We start from the raw sequence: 20060 nt of genomic DNA on the forward strand, positions 1-20060 counted from the left end.
ATGACAAACACCACCATTTCAGCTTTCCTGGACTAATTTCATATGCTCTTAACTGGTCTGCCTGACTCATCTTTCCTTTTTCAGATCATACTTCGTTGCTTGAACCATGATATCCCACTGCCCAAAAACTTTCAGTGACTGTCCATTACCTACTAAATAATAAATCAGTCTCCTTCACCTGACTTTCAAATTCCTCGATAATTTGGCCTTAACTCCAACATTAGCACTTTCTCCCAATCTGCTCCTTCACACAGCCTATCTTCTGGTTGACTGAGATTGCTGAGGCATGACCATTTCCTGACATTTTTTGTTGCCTCTGTAATTTGATTCAGGTGATTATCTCTGCCTAACAAATTTAGACCCAGCATCTCCAACTGCCAAAATCTGACCTCTTCAATTACTAACTTTTAGATGCCACCAATTCTGGGAAGCTTTGATCACTAGTGATCACTAGCCAAGAATCCTCTATCTTCTGAACTTTAGTTCTTTTTACTGAGTATTCATATGCCATTTTCCATATTCTCCTTTATAATACAAGCATTTGTATATCTGTCTTACCTCTACTAAAGTGGAAACTCCTTGAAGGCAGTGACTATATTGTTCTATGCATTCCCTATAATACCCAGTATAGCTCTTATCTGTACATGGGCATGTAATATATGCCTTTTGAAATCATGAACAAGAACAAAGTGAGCTGGATCCAAGTCCCTGAGGGAAAAGCAGAAGATAATTATCAGAAAAGAAAAGAAGAATTCAAGAGAAAAATTTTCTAAGAATTGGAAACCGGCCTAATAATGACAACTAACTTCATGCAGGGTGTCACCAAAGTATTATTTTTTAAGATTTAACAGCCTAAAACTGCACTAAAATCACCTTCAGTGGTAGATTCTGCAGATAGTTTTCATGAGAGAAAACAGATTTGGAGAGGTCTGGTGAGTTATTCATGGTCATGTATCTTTCAAGGCACAGAGGTGAGATTCAAACCCAGGTATTTTTGAATCTGGATTCATCACACTATTTCATGAGATTGTTGGACATATCAAAGGGGTGAGGACATCTCCATCTGATACAATGTAGGAGATGGGGGGGTCAGAGGAGACATAATGTACTTTTGTGGGTTAGGGACTCTCCAGAAAAAACTTATTATATACTGTGATCAAGGAATGGCTTAGAATGAGGACAGGAAATACATTTTCTCAGGGAGAGGCAGTGAAAGAAATTCTTAGGTGATCTGGATGGGTATATTGATTTAACAGAGTCTTTTCTTCCAAAATGAACTAAGCTGGCCCTTGGGTCTATTCCATGGAGCTGTAATTTGTGAGCTCCCTACACTTGTTTGAAACTCAATGAGAGTTGACATTGGGACAAAGCAGCCAAAACCCAAACCAAAATCTAATTCAATGTTTAATTGTTTTTACAGAGTTATATTGTGAAGAATTAGGCAGACGATTATACCATTTATACTCTTCCCTTTTCAGAGAACATCTGAAATATTATGATCGGTGCTGGGTGTCATGTTTTCATAAGGACATTAATGAGTAGGAGAAAATCTAGAGGAAGATGTCCTGGACAATGAAGGGATCCAAGAATATGTCATATTAGAATTTGTTAAAGAAGCTAGAGATTTTCAACATAAAGCAGAAATGATGCAGGGGGAGGGGGGGACCTCCTTCAAGTACCTGAACTTTAAGGTGGAGGAGAGATTAGCCTTGTTATTCATGGCCCCAGGGAGACAGAAGTAAGAACAATTCATAGAAGTTTCAAACCTGCATATTTCTGCTCAAAGTTAGGAAAGACTTTCTAACAGTTGGCACTATCCTAAAGTGAACTGAGCTGCTTTAGAAAGCAGTGGATTTCCCTTTCCTAAAGGTTAGTCCATCAACAAATAATTGTAAAGCAATTATAATGTCTTGCCAGGCACTGTGCTAAATGCTGGTAATAAAAAAAGGCAAAAATAAAACCTTAAATGAAGGCTAGATGAACACTTGATGGGTATTCTGAGTCAGTATGAATACACACACATATACATACACACACACATATATATATACATACATATACCCACATATTATATATATATACACACACACACATATATATACATACATATACCCACATATTATATATATATACACACACACATATATACATACACACATATATAATTTTCTGGTGCCCATATTAAATTCAAAGACAGAGTGAAAGTATTTCATGTTTTTTTCAGTATCTGTCTGGACCCTTTACAAAATTGGAATTAGAAATTATGATGTAGGAGATGCTTGAGGTTTTCCCCATGTGAAATATGTTTATAGTTGTATCTGGACATAATGAAGACAGAGTCCCTTGTTTAATCTTAGTCCTTTTCAATGGTGACAGATATTGACTAGGTATAATGAGAATGAAAATTATATGGCAAAAATTTAACTCCTCCAGAATACACGTGGGATATGCAGAAATGACACAAAGATTTTCCATTACCAGAAAAACTGAATGTTTTTTTTCCTTGTGTATTTAATCTAGTTTGAGAGATTGTGAATAGAGGGACCAGACTTGGAGTCAAGGAGATCTGGGTTCAGTTCTTATCTCTGAGCTATAGTAGCTGTGTAACCTAACCACTCAATGTTTCAGGCAGTACTGTAAGTCTATAAGTAATGGAGAAGTTGATCTCTATTGGTAAAGGGAATTTCTATAACTGGAAAAAAAGTCACAAGTCTGGAACTCTCCTCTCCTCTTCCTAATCTCCCCCAAAATTTATTTGGCAACTTTCCTTATTTATCTCTTAAATTTGGTCTTTTCTTTCTTTCTCTTCCCTCACCAAAGAACCTTGATTTTGTGACCATTTAATATTTTTGGTTCTTCTGAATATTACCTAAAACTACACAGACAGCATATAAGCTCAGTTAACATGGAATGATATTCCAAAATATGAGACAAGCTTAATTCTTAGTGTGAGTGCAGGTTTTTTGTTTAAGATCCAAGGTTTTGATAATTCTCTTTCCCTCACCCTTCAAATCAGTTTGCCCCTGATTCTACAATGGGCAACAGGGAAAGAAAGTCACTCTCCATTCTCTATTCATTCCTTTCCTGTAGGGCAGCTCTTGAGGGCCTGGAAATTTGATTCTCAGAAAGATAGAATGAGGAGTTAGATGCCTTATGGTATTTGAGGAAGGCAGTATCCCCAAGGTGACTTCAAGTTTCCTTGAATGTGTGTGGCTTGTGGTAACTCATTGTTGTCCGCAGTGATAATGACTGCAAAAGTTTAGTGCCCTGGCTTCTCTCCTTTAGGGGGTAAAGAGATACCATCACCACTGTCATCTTTTCTGTCCCCTGAGGGAGACAGGCCACCAGAGCAGTGGCCCACTGTGAAAACTGAGTCCTTGGAGGAACGTACACAGAAAAGTCATTTTTGTTTTTAATTCCAGGAACATTTACTAGTTATCTATTATGTATCAACGATTGTGATAGACCCTGAAGATAAAAAGAAAAAATGAAAAAACAATCCTTATTCTCAGGAGTTTACAATTGGGGATGGGGTGGGGAGAGGTAAAGAAAGGGGAGATACAATAGACACCAATAAATATAACGTATGCAAAATAATAATGTGGGGGAGTACTAATAACTGGGTAAAATAAGAAAGGCCTTTTATAGGAGAGGGCATAAACTGAACCTGTAAGAGACTTAGGGGCTCCCAGAGGCTAAGGTGAGGAGGGAGAGCATTCTGGGCATAAGAGGTTACCTATGCAAAGGCATGGAGGTGGGGGATGAAAGGCCATGTGTGGGGATTAGTAAGGAAACCATTCTGGCTAGAGTATATGTAGGAAAGTGATTGGAAATCAGTGTGGAAAGAGAGGCTTTTGCCAGATCGCAAAGGGCTTTGACTGGTGAATTAGTATTTTATCCCAGTTAGTATTTAACTGATTACTTAGTATTTATCCACTGAAATTTTTGGAACAAGAGATTAACATGGTTAGGCATATGCTCATGAATGACATTTTGCCAGCTGTGTGGTAGACAGATTGGAAAAAGAAGTGGCTGGATGCATGGACGGCAATTACGAGACTGTTGTGATAGAACCCCCAAAACATGATGAGTTCCTGAACAAGGAGTGGTTGTGGTATAACTGGAAGGAGACATAAGTCACAATGAAGTGTCTGCAGGCATAGAATAGGAATACCTTTGGTTTAAAAAGAAGATAAACCCTACTACCATAGTGGGGCAACTGAAAATAAGAAATTGGCATTTAAGAAGCAAAGTGACAAGGAAGAGGTGAGCTTATATAAGGGTCTTGTGTGTGCAATTTTTATAGCCAGAATAATAGTCAGAATATAGCCTACAAAACCAAGATGATAAGTGAGATGAGATTTGAGCCCACCATTTTGGGAAGAGGAAACTTCAGCATCAACACATGACCAATTGAAGCCCTCTCCCCATCTTGGTTCTTGGCTATTTCAGTTTCCTAACTCCATATCATAGCTCAGTATTTCCAAGACATTAACTTGACAAAGTGAGAACAGCCAGATGTATATTTGATCTGAGAAAAGACTCACAAACATAGACACCCATGCTTTGCTACTCTGTCAGCAATTTCAAGGCGAAAGCCCCAAAGCACAATATATAATTGGTGGAGAGATGATTGCCAAGTACAAAACAAAATAAAATCTTTGGGCCCTGCGTCCAAGCACCAGAGCTTTTATCTCTGGTCTGAAGATCAATACACTATCCACTGTAGCATTCTTTTCATTATACATTAATGTTTCAGTAGAAAACCTACAGGTGTCAGGCCCATTTTTGCATCCCAACAAGATAGCAATACTACTCTGCTATGAACAAAGCAAAGTTAGTAACAAGTAGAGTTATAAGTGTGCCTTGGGGAGATTCATGTGGAAGTTGGGTGGGATGGGTGGTAAACCAGAAAAGGGGGGCACAGACTAGGATGGAGCTGCCTATCCCTCATAGAAGGCATTGCATAACTAATGATTGCACATATGCTGTCAGAGGGTATTGAGGCCAGGTATGGAGATAGTGGTCACTACAGGGAAAAAAAAACCAAATATGCTGTCCTGGGGAGAAGATTCACCCTAATCCCTTGTTTGTGTCCTGGGTCAAAACTCTTTATACCCCATGCCTCTATAGCACAGCATCTCAATTGTGATGGTAACTGCCATTCTGCCTGTGTCTTAGGAAATAGAGTATATGTCTGTGACACCTTCATGGAAGTAAAATCCTCTCAGAGAGTACCTCATACGGCTGGTCAACGTCCACTGAACCAGCTGATAATAATTAAGAGTGGAGACTATGTGCTTATAATATGTAAGAAATAAGGCACTTGTGTTTTTGTTCAGAGTAGTCTTGACCTTAGAATACTGATAAGACCCAGAGATTCAAATCGATGCAGGAAAACGGCATCAGCAGCTTGGTGCGTTGTTAACCATTCTGGACTTGGAATCTTGAGAGACCAGAGTTTAACTCTTTTCACCAGTACTCCATAGCTGGTCAAGTCACTTAACTTTAGCTACTTTCAATTTCCTCATCTTTAAAATGGGGATAATAATATCTGTAGCACTGGTCTCATGGAGGGCTTTGGGGAGGATTCAATGAAATCATATAACAAAAGCCCCGTACAAAATGACAAGTCATCACTGTGCTCTAGAATTGGATACACAAAATGGAGATGCCAGTCAAGCAGGAAGCCACCCTGATGGAGGGGAAAGTTCTGGGAGTTACAGGACCTCAGCTCAAATCCTATTTCTGACCTTGGGTGAGTCATTCTATTTCTCTAGGACTCAGTTTCCTCATCTGTAAAAAACAAAAGGTTGGATTAGAATCATGGACAGGCCACATGTGGCCCTGAGGCCACAGATTTCACACCATTGGACTACATGACCACTAAGGGTTTTTCTAGCATGTGGTCCTACTTTGTGGCAGGCATTATACTAGGATATGGAAGTAGAAAGAAAAAATGGAAAAAAAATAGTTTCTCTCCTCAAAGATTTTTTCATCTAGTGATGGTAGAAGTTACCCCAAAGGAGAAAGATTTGCAGGGAAGGTTCTCAGTTTCTCCAGGGACCAACTTGTACAAACTGCAAAGAAAGAAGGTAGGGTTTTGGAATTCAGCTGGGGAAAGACGGGATAAAGACCAGAGAGGAATGAATACTGTCAGCTGGTGGGAGATCCATCTATCACTTGGTGATTTCTCCATGAATGGCCAAATATCATTAGGAAGACCTCATTGGGAATGAGACTTTTGCCTGGGTGGATCCAGTCAGAGCCAGTGACCGCCTGGGCTGACAACAGCTCTGTGCTGTCTCCTTCCTGCTGTCCTTGCTCATTATTTTGAGTTATATGTTTCCCTGCCCATGTAGGGGCCGTTCCTTTAGACCTCCTGCAGGAAGAGGATAGGAGCATTTCTATAAAGCCAACAGGGCTGAATCTGTGCCTGTTTGTCTCTTTTGAAAATGTGATTAGCTCACACTGCTGGTTTACTTCTCTCTCCAGTGACCAGTCCTCCTATTACAGTTGGCAACCAAATTGAAAGTAAATAGGTTGTGATATAACAGTTGGCTAGAGCATCACTGACCCTCCCAGGCTAGAGAGAAGAGAAACAATCCCCTGTGCTGCCAGCCAGTCCCACCCTAACAGTAAATTGAGCACTTAAAAAAGTCTTTCCATCCATCCATGTAGGCATCCAGCAAACTGATTAGACTTGTACAGGTCTGGAATGGACTCCTCTCCTCACCATTAAAATTGCAGCTTCCCTTTCATGTATCAGGTCACATGATGCTCCCTATAGATATATAAAACCAATAAATCTGTCCCAAATATGAACTAAGGGACTCATTGGAATGTTAAGTAATGGCTGCTTTCCAGTAGTCCTTTAATGCAGCATCCCTTCACCAGGAGCTAGGTAGCACGGTGAATAGAGTGCTGAAATTAGCATTAAGAAGAGTCAAGTTCAAATGTGACCTCAGATGCTTACTGGTTGTGTGACCTTAGGCAAGTCACTTAACCTCTGTTTATTTCTGTTTCCTCAACTATACAATGTGGGATAAAAATAGCATATAACCTGGGATCTAAAAACTTATCTTTAAAAAAACAACTATTTGATAATTGTAATTAGTTTCCTGTTATTCTACATATTTATTTTAGGCATTTAGAACACATTATTTTGAGGAGTTCATAGGCTCCATTATACTGGCAAAGGGGTCCATGATACATGAAAAAATAAAGAAACCCTGCTGAAGGACTTTGAGTATGTGATGGATAAGAGTGAAGCACTCAGGCCCATCCCTTTTCCAGGAATATGTGTCCTTGATGGCTTCTTTAGTGTTTTTTTAAGCAATTGGGGTTAAGTAAATGGCTCAAGGTTACACAGCCAGTTATTTTGTGTGGGTGCCAAGTATCTGAGGCTGGTACCGATCCCAGGTCTCCTGACTCTGGGGCTGGCGCTCTTACTCACTGCGCCACCTGACCGTCCCTTTAGTGTGTCTTTCTACACAAAAAGTAGTTATGTGCTATGGCCTATTTGTGCCCACCATGTGCCTTTTCCATTGCCCTTTCCTGAACTGCTTAGTTGTTAATGATCTTTCTCTTTTCCAATTATTTGTTTTCATGAGGTATTTCCCTATAAAATGAAGGCTTCTTGAGATTAGGCACATTTTTTGTCATCTACCTAAAATGATTTGTATATAATAGGTACTTAAAAGTGCATGCTTGATTAGTTTTGATAAGGAATTTGTATTTCTTGAACATTGACATCAAAAGCAGATAGTGCTGATATAAAGAAAATTGGGATATTTTAGGGAAAACTAGATTGAACTGGTGGCTTCTGAGACTTTTAGTTGGAAGCCCACTGGGGTCAGTTAGTTGGCTCTAGAAGCATAGCCATGAACTCAATTCAATTCATAAACATTTATTAAATATCTAGTATGTGCCAGGCACTGTGATAACCCAGGGGATACAAAGAGGGAAAAAATGATCCCTACCCTCAAGGAAGTTACAATCTAATGGAGGAAAAAACATGCAAACAAGTAAGCAAGCTATATACAGGGTGAATAAGAATAAATTAAGAGAGGGAGAGCACTAGAATTAAGAAGGGTTAGGGAAGGCTTAGGACTAGGTAGGTGGTGAATAGATAAAGTGTCAGACCTGGATTAAGGAAGACTCATCTTCCTGAGTTCAGATCTGGCCTTATACTTACTGACTGTGCAACCCCAGACAAATCACTTAACACTCTTTGCCTCAGTTTCCTCATCTGTAAAATGGGCTGGGGAAGAAAATGGAAAATGACTCCAATATCTATGCCAAGAAAATCCCAAATGGGGTCACAAAGAGTTGGACACAGCTGAAACCACAGAACAACAATAACAAAGGAAGGCTTACTGAAGAAAGTGGTATTTTAGTTGGGACTTACAAGAAGCCAGGAAAATTAATAGAGTGGAGTAGGGAAAATTTTTAAGGCATGGGGTACAGTCAGAGAAAATGCCTGCAGATGAGAGATGGAGTATCTTGTTCATGGAACAGCTAGGAAGTCAGTGTCCCTGTGCTTTTGAGGCAGATCTCTCTATAGATAGCTTCCCTCTGGAGTAGATTCTAAGATGAAAGCATTCTGAGTTTGCTTAAGGCCAGCTGATCTCCTAGAGCATTGCAATGTGTGTGAAATCCTCTGCTGAAATTCTTTTCTTCCTGTCACAACGCTATTAGTCTTGTGTCCGACTCTTTGTGGCCACATTCGAGATTTTGTTGGCAAAGATACTGTAGTGGTTTGTCACACAACCAGTAAGTGTCTGAGGCCAGATTCAAACTCATGAAGATGAGTCTTCCTGACTTCAGGTCCAGCACTCTATTCACTCAGCCATCTAGCATAAAAGTGTGATAGTAGCAAATACATTAACTATCAATGAAACCTTCAATCTAGATCATCCACATGAATGTTCCTGATAGTGTGTGTGTGTGTGTGTGTGTGTGTGTGAGGGAAGGGGATTGTGGAGAGGTTTTGCCCATATTTATACCATGAAGTATTTATAAACAGAATCAAAGATGATTGGAAAATAAGTCCTAGAAAGGAGATGTTACCCTCAGTGGATTTAAACATGTTCATGTCCATCCTTTAGATACTAAAACAAAGGAAAGGATTAGTTTTTATGATCATTTTTGTCTAGGTGGTAACTTAGAATTCAAACTCAATGTTGATTTATAGACTGACTTATGCTTCTTTCAAATAATGCAGAGCCCTGTGAATCCTTGCCTCCCATGGTCTGTTAAATCTTCTGAAGCTTTTATGACAGTTCATATAGTCCACACCATTTAAATTAGTTTAAACTTTAGTTGTAATATTTCCTACAAAATGCCAACCAGAGAGCTAATTAATATGATATTTTTTCTTTCTCTCATTAACTATGGTTGTTTATCTCAGTTGTTAGAGAGTGGTGATTTTAAGAACATAGATTTAGAGTTCAAATTTGTAGTCAGGCCCATATTCAGTCTTCCCATAATGGTAGGACCTGTCAGGGCTCATGTTCCTCTACTGCCATTAGTTTAGAAGGTCCAGAGTTATCTCCACATCATTGCAAGGCATTGGAAATGACTTGAATAGAGAAGCAATTACTTCAGGGTGTGTTTGGTATAAGAAAGGACAATATATCCAATTGCTATAGTATATTAACAAGAGATGTTTAAGAATAACAGTTACATGCATGAATGGCCCCAATTAAGATAGTTAAAGTAAGATAACCCTGGCCCATGTGATCTGGAGGCTGCATAACTCCTATGTGAGTTACAATTCACAGAGGGGAGAAAATTAAGAGTTCTCTAACCAAAAATTCATAGATCATCGAAACTAAACCAACTACATTTCAGTACTTAGAGGAGTTTAAGGAGATGGAGAAATTTCCTGCAGATGATGGGAACCACTCCACATAGTTATGGGTAGGTCTGCTATGGATATGGTAAAGATTACTTCGAGACTTAGGAAAGTGGTCCATCCCATGTACTGGTTTCTGCATATTGTCCTGAGGAAAGGTAGGACTGATGCATCAGCATTCCTTGCTGAGCCTTGGAAACTGACCCCCACATATCAGAACTAGCTTCATATTTCAGTTCCACCTGACTTTGTTGCCAACAATCTAGACTGCCCAACCCACCAAAGAATCTACTCTCTATATTTTTTTTTCTGAGCTTTTATCTTTGCAGAACTGATAATAGAAGAGAAAGTGGAGTAAAACATCAGCCTGAAGATCATGACTTTTTTTCCCTATTTGTCTTGGGGACAAGGTGTCCCAGAATTAAAGTTGATCCCTAACTTTACGTGTAGTTAATGCATCTCTAGGTCACAATAGTCCTGATTATATTCAGGGGGTGGGGGGAGGGGATATAAAGAGTAACTGCTGCCTGTTAGAAGCTGTCAGACTTCTAAGTGCACCACAGACACTTGTGATTTAAGCTAAAATTTTTCTTTTTAGATAAAATGAATATCAGCTAATCTTCTAATTTAGTGCATTAGCTAAGAAAGAATAATGCTGTCTTAGAGGATAAATGCACATTTTATAGCAGTAACTTCTAGCAATTTGCAAACTTGACAGCACATCCCAAATGTAAACCCGACAGCTCTGTCCCAAATGTGAACTAAGAGGGTAATTGGAACGCTAAGTAACGGCTGCTTTCCAGTTGTCACTTAACTCAGCCTCCCTTCGTCACCATCCAGTTACTTGCCAACTTGCCAAAGAAACCTTTTTATGGAGGCACCACTGGGTACTCCCTGATAAAGACACATTGACGGTATTGACAAAGTCACTGGGAAGAAGAATAATTCTCTAACTCTTCATGTTAGAGAAATACTGTAATGGATCCAGTCTCTCTCCCCAAAGCTGGAACTCTCTACCTTTCTATGACTTCTCATTCTTTTCGGTTCCTGTCCATGTCTTTCCATACATACTCAATATATAATCTACTCTGTATTAGGGACCTTAATCTAGGGTTTGTGGATAATAGTGCAGCACTCAGATTCAACTCCTTTCCAGGCACATGTGTCCTTGCTGGTATCTTTAGTGATGCTTGTTACAGTAATTACACTGAACAGTTCTGAATTTGCCTAGCTGCACTAGCATCAAGCGTACACATTATGCTAAGGTTGCCATTGGTTGTGTACTATGGCTTATTTATGGCCACCATGTGCCATTCCATTGCTCTTTGGGTCATCTGACATTCTGAATCTTTGGTGATGGTGAAGCTCCATGATTTTTAGTCATGCCCTATCACTGGGAGAAAAGAGGTATTGAAAAGAGGGAAGTTTGTATCAGAGTGAAACTTGGGGATAATTAAAGGTGCTCCACAGTTTCACAAATGGGAACCAGATAACCAATTCTAATAGATTTGGGATTCAGTTTATTGTCTAACTGCAATGGTGAGACAACTCAATTGAGTTTGATTCTGCAAACATTTATTGGCCCTGTGCCAAGTGCTAGACATTTTTTAAAAGAGTCCCTGCCCTTGAGGATCTTATGTTCTGACAGCAGAAATAATATGGAATTATATACAAAATATATACAAGGTAATTTTAAAGGGGAGGCACGTTCTCTCAGTATGGGGAGAGGGGATCAGAAAAGGTTTCATGTAGATTATGCACAGAATAAGATAGAGCTGCTGACAAAATGATCCTATGGGTTTTATTAATATGGAAACCACAGTTAGACAGTGAATTGGGTCCAAAATGTACAAGGGAGAATTGAATATAATAAACACTTATTAAGCGTCTGCTGTGTCAGGAACTTTGTTAGATGCTAGTGATGTAAGGAAGAATAACTAAAATGTTTCTTGCCCTTTCGGGGCTTACATACTAATAGGGGTGTACGGTATACATCAAGTAAATAAAAACAATATACACAGGGGCAGCTAGGTGGCATATTGGATAAAGTGCCAGGCTTGGAGTCATGAATACTGATCTTCAAATCTAACCTCAGACACTTACTAGCTGTGTGACCCTGGGCAAGTCACTTAACACTGTTTATCTCAGTTTCCTGATCTGTAAAATGAGCTAGAAAAGGAAAGGGCAAACCACTCCACTGTCTTTGCCAAGAAAACCCCAAATGGGGTCATGGAGAATTGGACACAACTGAAGAGATTGAACAGTGACAGATTTTTAGTCTTGAGTAGGAAGAGGCACCTGGGCTGTCCTTTATAGTGGTTACATTGTCATTTCAGTAACATGTAGCTGTCACTCCCCTCTAACTTATTAGAAATTGAGTTTTCCTTTCTTAGTAACTTCTAACATCAAGGTATATCCCACCTGGGATTCCAATAATTATCTCTTATTACTGATGTGCCTGTGAAAGACAAATCAGGATGGATATGTTCATTCTAGTGCCATCACGGGCTTGAAGCATTCAAATCAACAGGATAGGTTTCCAATCATTTATAAGTAATTCCCCAGAAAATTGGCCAAGTAATTAATTACTAGTCTCTAGTAAACCATCCTCAGGAAAAAGCCATGAGCATTTAATTTTCTACATCATTTGTTAGTGACCAGTATGGTCTGACAGCTGGTTTCTCAAGGTTTATTATAATCCTAATGTAGGGCATGTATCAGTAATGAAGCCCTGTCATTTATGTATTTCTCCCAGATTTCTTGTGACGCTGTGGCTTTTAGTCTAGTCACTGAGGACATGTCGTAAGGCAAGGAAGGAAAAGACTGAACTCTTGGGGAGGAGAGAAAATCCTTTTTGAGACTGACAAGGACAGGTTCCATTTAGGTTCTCAGGCTCCCAAATGTCTGAATTCTACAGTGTAGGTAGAATCTAAAGTTCTTCTGCTTTTGATTTCTCTAGTCCTCACTCTGCTTTCCTCATCTCTCCATTACTCTCCCAGCCTGAGATTGGGGATGTATCCATATTCTATTGAGGCTTTTATAATTGTACTACATTTTATAGGTGAAAGTGAGGTTGGCACATATTTTTATGGATGTAAATATAAAGTTTCTCTGGTTATAGAGATGTGTGAAGAAATCCCTCCAGACCCCTAAACATGGACTTCATGTTTGTAACCTGTTGTAATTATAGATTAAGAAAAAAATATTTCACAAGTATGTAAATGCAAAATGTACATATGATACTACATAAACCAAGAGGAATATAAGGTCAAAATTTGTCTATGATCTCTTTGCTGACCATGCAGGCTGGTGGTAAGGATAAATTAGTAAAAGATAAATAATGATAAATTAATGAAAGATAAGAGAGTGGTACAATTTGATATAAGATATAGTTTTGTATAGGTCCAGAAAAGAGTGTACTCATTGATGAAATGTAATTCAGCTAACAAGTATTTCTAGAGAAAGGACTGATAAATAGTGCAGTGAGGACTGTTTTGGGGGTAAGGGGAAAGGTTAGGATGGTATATCCAGGAAAGAAAAAAAACTGTACTGAGAAGTGCTGGGAGTAATTCAAGGGAAAGAAAAGACACTGATTGGAGGCTCATATGGCATGTAGAGAAAACAGTTTCTATGTGGCACAGAAGGTTGGACTAGGGACCAGTTAGTAAGACCCAAGCACCAGGGCTAAAGCAGAAAGCTAGCCAACCCATTAGCCCCTGCCAAGAGCTTGATGGAAAATTAAGCTGTGCTTAAATAGTCATATCTTAAGGGAATTATATTCCTGGTAACTGTCTTAATGGAATTATATCTAAGAGGTGAACCTCAAGGGTCATCTAATCAATGTATACCTAATTAGGAACTCTATCCACAACATCCGCAATAAGTGTAATCTAGCCTCTGCTTGAAGATAACCCGTGATGGGGAACTCATTACCTCCCATATCAACCCATTTGACTTCAGAAAAACTCCATTACAAAACATTGATATGAAATCAAAATTTGTCTCCTTGAAACTTCTGCCTTTTGGGACCAAAATGAATAAATAAAATTTTCCTTTCATATGATAGCCCTATACACTTTCAAAGACAGTTATCTTTCTCCAACCAACTCCTCATCAAATCTATTCCTTTGGTTAAATACCGCCCCCCAGACCTTCAATAAAACTTATCCTGGCCACCTTCTTTTATGCTTGATCTTGTCAATGTCTTTCCTAAAATGTGATACCCCAAATCAAAATTTTTTTCTCTAAATGTGACCTGGCCTGGGCAGAGTGCAATGGGACTACCACATTCCATATTTTAGATAATGCATCTTTATTTATATAGCCTTGGGTAAATATATATGAACATACACACATATATGCTTATTCATGTATACACATGTGAGTATATATTATTTAAATACATCCACAGATCAATTGTTGTAAGGGACTTCAGAAGCCACTACTTTTTACTGGGGAAGAAAATGTAGCCCAGGGAAGATCAATGATTTGTCCAGAGGTTACGCAGTTAGCACCAGAAGGGTCAGTACACTATTCACTACATCATATGTTTGCTGCCCCCAAATTTCATGTCCAGAGGAGGAAGGGTACCAGGGGGAGGCAGACACAAGAAAAAGATCCCATAGGGTATGCCCTTAACTGTAGAAAATTTTGGTTCTGATTCATTACTTGATGGCTAAAAATACTCCCAGTATTTGGTTTGAAACAGTTCATCACTGGATATGTTTAAGAAATAGAAGAGATTCCCATCCTGAGTGTCTTTCATAAACTTCCAGGGACTAAGCATTGGTGTGGGGAGGAGCTGTCACAGAGAAGTATTGCCAGCACAACCTGTGACATTCAAAGGACAGACAACTGGAAGATAGAGTTCTCAAACCTGACTGTGTACTGTTGGATACAAATTTATGAGTCTCCCCACACTTGATAGTGTGGAGAAGCTGTGCCCTGGACCTGAGATATCTGTAGAGTGACCCCATTGGTGTGCCAGGGAACTTTAATTCATTATATACCCGTATTAGAGCACATGGAATGTTGTGAGGAACTACAAATGTTTTTGTTTGTTTTTTTGTTTTGTTCTTGTTTGTTTTTAGTAAATTGATTGTAGTGTGATGTTGGCTGACATTGGGAGAATGAGTGGTGTGTAGTGAAATGGAAAGTTTAAATGGATTTAGATTTCATTATCCCCATTGTGGTTTGAGGAGAGCAGAGACCAAACTGTTATCCAGTGAGGCTCTTTATTGAATCTTTCTGTTCAAGCTGAGCACCATGATCTGCCAAGGACAGTGGCTTCTGGGCAAGCTGCTTAGCACGTTGCATTTTTAGCCTGGTCCTTATCTTGCCAAAAGGTCCTGACTGCTCTGGCTGAGAGCATGGTTGGTTTGTCTCCAAAGGGTCTCTGGTGGGGAAGACAGAAAACAGGGGAAAAGCAGTTTGGGACCTTCTTCTGATTTAGATTTCATTTATGATCATTTGGGATTTACCTGTGCTGACCAACTAGCCACAGAGAGAACCTGCTCAGATTAAACGAGAACCAATGGGAATCATTCACATAAAACCTACTTGAATTCTGAACTAGCTCCCTGGACTGTTTAAAAAAGAAACAACAAACATGCATGTATACAGTGTCAGAAAGGAATGCTTTATTTTTACTCATTGACCTTTCCTTGCCTAGTACCAGGGGAAGTTTTATAAGATCTGACTCTTTTTGTCTTCAACTTTCTCCTCTCTCCCTTCCGCTCTCTTGCAGACAGCCTCCAAACAACCAAATATGTCCAGGTCCTCTTCTCTCCTCCTCCTCCTCCTCCTCCTCGTCCTCTTCCTTGTCCTCCTCCTCCTTCTCCTCTCTGTCTCTGTTTCTGTCTGTCTGTCCATCTGTCTGTCTGTCTGTCTCTTTCTATCTCCCCCATCTCATTCAGTCTGGCAGCTTTAACATATTCCATGTTTCCAACCTCTGTGGGTTTCCCCCTTGGTGAGCCTCTCCTCCTGGGGAGAAGTCATGTAGGGCTTAGAATGCTTTAACCCTGTTGAAGCTCAGAACTCCTGAGTTCAAGGGATCCACCAGTCTCAGTCTCCCTCAAGCAGAGGCTACCAACTTGTGTTGCCCACCCTCAACTCCACTCCCAATTCTATTACCCTTACTGCAATTCAGAACCATTTACGGCAAGGGATCCACTAGACTCAGCCTCCCCAGAGGAGAGGTTATAGGCTTACATAGTCACCACCAACTTCACTGTCATCAATGCTGCCTGGAAATCATGAGTTCAAGTGAGACATTAGTCAGCCTCCCCAGTAGCAGGGATTATAGGTTTTTTTCACCATACCTTAGCACTATGCTTAATGTCACACATTTGGTTACTATCACATATTCATTATAGTGCTGACATATTTATATTGCACTTTATGGTAATATCATTTAAAAAACTGTTTCAAGTACTTTTATTTGAATTTCCCAAGAAAAAGATAATGATAACATTTTCCATTCCTTTGAGCCTTTTCAAAACCACCAGCATGATTTATCACAATAGACACAAACCTGAGTTATTATCCACAACAGTACCATGGGTCTGCATATATACTTAGAACTTTTTCCCATTGTTTTTACATTTAAGTTTCAATTTAACAAACATTTATTTCAGAGAACTTTTCCCCAGAAAAAGAGATACTTGAACTTGACAGAGAAAAATATGTCAAACACACAGATTCTACTTCTTCAGATATTCCAAACTAATTACCCCTTAATTTGCATGTGAAAGCAAATTATATCCTAATAAAAGTTTGCCTGCCAAACCTTTCTTTATCTTAATGAACAGAATAAGAATGCTCATTTCAACCTGATTAAAATGCTTTTGTGTTTGTTCATCAGGTTACTGTCTACCTAAAACACTGTTTTACAGTGAGGAGGTAACAAGAGCAAACACATTCTAATTGACAATAGGAATATGTGTTTTCTCTATTGAGTTAGTATTTTGTTATAATTCATTTCTGTCCCACACAATCAACAATAGATTTACTTTATATGTAAAATATGTTAGTACTCAAATTATGAATCAACTTCCATCAGTACCTCCCAGATGACAGATTCTAAAATTGGGAAAACTGGACATATTCAATCATTCTAAACTTCAAATTATATTAGCTCATTCTTCATATAATGCACAATCCATCAGTAAAGCTCAAAATCTTCCATAGTACCATCCTTCAAAGATGGACTGTATGCCTCTAGAAATGGAAATTAAAGACATCTGTCACCTAGTAGGGGGTACAAAAAGGGCAGAGTGACTATTAAAATTACATGGGTTTGAAATGAATCTAAATATTTTCTTCAGCTATAATTGTGATGCGTTAACTTGCAAAGCTAAATGGGATTATTGCAGCTTTCAAATGCTGAATACATGCAGCCATCTACTTTGTTTATATGACCCTCAGTACATCACCGCAACTGATTTCATCAGAAGACTCATTCCCTGCCTTATTGGAAGGTTTCATGAGTTGCTGTGATGGACCTTTTTATTAATGTAACTCTCTGAAATAAACCAGACTAGTTTCCAAACAGAAGTTACCCAGTTCATAGAGAGGCCCATTTTCAAAACCTCTCTATCTCTCTATTTCTGTGTACATACACACATATATGTATGTATACATATATAATAGTAAAAATGAATTTTATTTGTATGAGTTTGAATATATGTAGATGATAAACTATAGCTATGTTGGATTAATCATCTATGGAGGATTGATGGAATGACATGGATATGAATCACACAGGATGAGTAAGCATGAATGCATTCTGATCTACATGCCTGGAGGGTGCATCTATACTGATCAGATTATGGATCCATCAAAGCCTTTTGTTTCACTCAACAAGCATATATTAATAGATTCCTTCTACCTCCTTTCTCCAGAGGACCATCTTTTGCAATATAGGATAAAGAGAAGGGGAAATAAAAGAAACAATTCAACAAAACTAGCGAATATATCAACTGAATCCTGGGCTATGATGGAATTTTAAATGTCTAACAATTGATCCTCAGGAGAAGAAACAAAAGAAAATGACACACTTTTAAGTATAATTTGCATTATTAACATTTTCATACTACTTTATTAAGTCTATATAATCATCAAAACAATAACTCAAGCCCTGGTTCATAGTGTTTGTAGATTTCTAAGGTACACATGCCCACACTGAAAATATAACAGCTGAAAACCCTGACCAAGTCTAACAATGTTGCTGTGCACCACATTTTACCATGTGTCAATGTTCTAGGCTCTGGGGATAAAATTATGATAAAAACAGAAACAAAAACAAAACCCCAAATGATCCTTACCCTCACGCCCTTCCCAATCTGGCTCCTTTTCCCTTTCCACGTGTCTTACATTTTACTCCACTGTACCGCTAAATGGGCCTTCTTCTTTGTACATATTACACCTCTCAGGTTCAAGCTTTTTCCCTGGCTGTCCCCCAAAGTCAGAATATTCTCCTGTCTCATTTCCTGCTCTTGTTTTCCTTCATGATTTAACTTAAATTCCATCTTCTACAGAAGGTCTACCTTCTCTTCTCCACCTCATCCCCACCCAGTGCCTTTCCTCTGAGATTACCATCCCTTTACACTGTATATATACTTTTTTTTTATTTTTGGAGGGCAGTTGGGGTTAAGTGACTTGCCCAAGGTCACACGACTAGTTTTTGTGTTAAGTGTCTGAGGCTGGATTTGAACTCAGGTTGTCCTGACTCCAGGGTTGGTGCTCTATTCACTGTGCCACCTAGCTGCCCCTATACTTTTGTGCATATATATATTTTGCTTTTTGGAGAGGGAAAGGTAGGGCAATTTTGGTTAAATGACTTGCCCAAGGTCACATGGCTAGTTTTGTGTTAAGTGTCTGGGGCCAGATTTGAACTAAGGTCCTCTTGACTCCAGGGCCAGTGCTCTGTTCACTGCACCATCTAGCCCCCCTGCATATACTTTTTACATATCTTTCCCATTAAAATGTAATCTCTTCAAGGGGAGTGCACAACGACTGTGCTTTTGTCTTTCTTTGTATTCCTAGTTTTTAGCACAGAGCTTGGAAAATAGTTAATGCTTAATCAATACTTGTAGGTTAATTGACTGAATACTCTAGCAATGTAAAAATTCAAGAAAGGCTTCTTGTAGGAAGTGGCCCTTCAGATGAGCTGCACAGTGTACTAAGCTTTTGAAAAAGATACACAGCTAATTAAGGCTAAAATAATGGAGGAGGAAACACTAACAGTAGGAGAGAAGGAAAGTTTGGAGGTGGCACTGTGCCATATCAGTCTTGTGTTGATTATGACATTAAATGACTCCCCCATTAACTGGTAGATTCTTCAGTTACTTCTATATTAGAATTTTGACAGATTAATACAACATAACATGTTTGTTCAGTCTAGACAATGGGAGGAGGGAAAGGTTGTTTTCGATGGGTTTTTGATGGAGCCATATTCTTCCTCAAAGGATGTGTTAGTGTACAATCCAAAAAGATTAACTTGAGAGCAAAAGAGACATTTTCATTTTGATTTTTTTTCTGAAATGATGCAATTGATATATCCAAGTATAAATGTGACGTTTAACTTCACTGGTTTTTTCTTGAATGGCTTCCACTTTGTCCCCATAATCACCCAGGAAGAATACATTAACTAATTAAAGTTGTTTTTAAAGCAAATACTACCTATAATTTAATTGCAACTGAATGGATGGAACTGTATCAGAATCTACATAAGGACAGCCAAAGGTCTAATTTTGGGAGTGACAACCCAATGTACCTTGCATGGTGCTAGCTCTAAGCAGCAAGTACTCCAAGAAGAGAAGATATTTAATTTCTAATGCAGTAAGTGCTATATTTTAAAAGAGACCTATTCATCATGCCGTAAAGAAAAAGCACTGGCAAACTATAAGTCTCTGGGATAGACTCAAAAATTATTCCATCAGTCCATTAAAAATAAATTGATTGGTTTAATTCCACGATACTCTGCAGTAAATTATAACTGACACTTGCATATTTTTAACTGCATAAAATTGCTAATTATAAATTTCAAATAAAATGATATGAGATTATTAGAAGTAACTCATTCCCTCCCCCCCCCCCCCCCCCCCCCCCCCTTTATTCTTTTATTTTTTTTAAATTCTTTTCTTTCTTTTATACCCCACATTTTTTTTTTTATTTTTTTTTTTTTTTTTTTTTTTTTTTT

General features: G+C 38.7%; 1 protein-coding gene across 4 annotated transcripts in view; it reads left to right on the forward strand.

Moving 5' to 3' along the window:
- The window catches only part of CDH13 (cadherin 13), a 1699366-nt gene that overhangs the window by 425379 nt on the left and 1253927 nt on the right, over nucleotides 1-20060 (forward strand). The gene's annotated exons all lie outside the window — the stretch shown is intronic.

The sequence above is a fragment of the Petaurus breviceps genome, unplaced genomic scaffold (assembly GCF_028583685.1).
Source record: "Petaurus breviceps papuanus isolate PSGF00001 unplaced genomic scaffold, PetGlider_PUasm1.0 90845, whole genome shotgun sequence".
In the NCBI taxonomy this organism is placed as follows: Eukaryota; Metazoa; Chordata; class Mammalia; order Diprotodontia; family Petauridae; genus Petaurus; species Petaurus breviceps.